Below are 1,513 nucleotides of genomic sequence, written 5' to 3'. Positions count from 1 at the left end.
CCCCCCCCACGTCCCGCCGACCCTGCCTCCCAGCCTCTTCCTCCGGCAGCCTCGTCCTCACTCTGTGCCTCAGTCACTACCCACGTCGCCCCCGGCCTCCCTCCCCGCTGCTCCCACTCCCCGGCTCGCCACCCGCCCGCCCTGCACCAGCTTTGCCGCCGCCTCCCCGGCCGGCTCGCGCCTGACCTCTCATCCGGCTCAGCGTCTCTGGGTCTCTGTCTCTCTATCTGGCCGCCCCAGATTTGTCTCGCTCTGAACCTCGCCCCCACCCCCTGGCCCGCCCAGCGGACCCCCGGGCTGGCTCATCTAGCTCCCAAGTAGCCCCCAGCTTTCATCTGCCGGCCCAGAGAGTGCCAGAATGGGCCCGCCCCCCCCTCAGAGCAGACCCCAGCACCCTGCAGGAGGGACCCCACAGATGCTCCTCCCTGACCTCAGACCCCTAGCACTTGCACCTGCCTTCTCCAGCCTGGACAGCTCCCTCAGACACCCCTTCCCCCTAGATCTGCCTCCCCTCACCCCACAGCCCTGACACCCCTTCCCCTTAGATCTGCCCCCCACCACAGCTCCCTCAGATACCACTTCCCTCTAGATCTGCCTCCCTCCAGAAAGCCCCCCTCAGACACCCCTTCCCCTAGATCTGCCTNGATATGTCTTCCCCTTAGATCTGCCTCCCCTCACCCCACAGTCCCCCTCAGACACCCTTCTTCCTTGGATATGCCTCCCCTTGAGACAACCTCCTTAGACACTCCTTCCCCTTAGACCTGCCTCTCCCAAACAGCACCCCTCACACACCACCTCCTCCCTGGATATGCCTCCCCCCTCAGACACCCGTGCCCCTGTACATCTGCCTCCTCCTGCAGACATCCCCCCTCAGACATATTTCCCCCCTCAGACACCCCTTCTTCCCTGGACATGCCTCCCCCTCAGGTCCTCTCTCTCAGACCTCTACTTCAGACACCCCTCTCCTCAAATACCCCATCTCCCTGAGATGCTGCATCCCCTCCTCACCCGTCCCTCCGAACCTTCGCCCTTCTGACAGCCCCTCCCCCTCAACACCCCCACTACCAGACACCCCCCCACATCCATACCCTTAGACATCTGTTCCTGTCAGACACCCACCCCTCACACACATCCTCCCCCTTCCATGCTTCTCAGCCCCTNTCTCGGACACTGCTCTCCCCAAAGATCCCGCACAGCCGCTCTGCTCCCCACGAGCCCCCCCTCACCCCTCGGACAGCAGACAAGAGTTGGCAAATGGCCTGTTCCCTCCGGACCTATCGGGTCCCCACGGGCACCCAGGAGGNTCCAATCTCCCCAACTTTCTCTGTTGCTCTCCCTCCCTGTCTCTCCCCACCCCTCTCCGCACTCCTCTCTCTCCCCTTCTCTGTCTCCCCATCATCTCTTTTCCGTTCATCTCTCTTCTCTCTCTTTCCTGGTCTTCCTCAACCCGGGGGTCTCCTCCCATCCTTCTCCACCTGCTCTCCCCAACCCCTGCCCCCCCACCTCCCTCGGG

General features: G+C 63.7%; 1 protein-coding gene across 1 annotated transcript in view; it reads right to left on the bottom strand.

The window, feature by feature from the left end:
• ERFL (ETS repressor factor like) overlaps window positions 1–244 on the bottom strand; it is a 5,911-nt gene extending 5,667 nt beyond the window's left edge. The window contains exon 1 of the mRNA XM_077768170.1: window positions 187–244. The gene's annotated coding sequence lies outside the window, so the exon portion shown is untranslated. The remainder of the gene's footprint in view (window positions 1–186) is intronic.
• Between the last annotated feature and the right edge of the window lie 1,269 nt (window positions 245–1,513).

The sequence above is a fragment of the Crocuta crocuta genome, unplaced genomic scaffold (assembly GCF_008692635.1).
Source record: "Crocuta crocuta isolate KB4526 unplaced genomic scaffold, BGI_CrCroc_1.0 scaffold886, whole genome shotgun sequence".
In the NCBI taxonomy this organism is placed as follows: Eukaryota; Metazoa; Chordata; class Mammalia; order Carnivora; family Hyaenidae; genus Crocuta; species Crocuta crocuta.
Note: the sequence above shows the minus strand (reverse complement) of the source record. Positions and strands in the feature narration are given on the sequence as shown.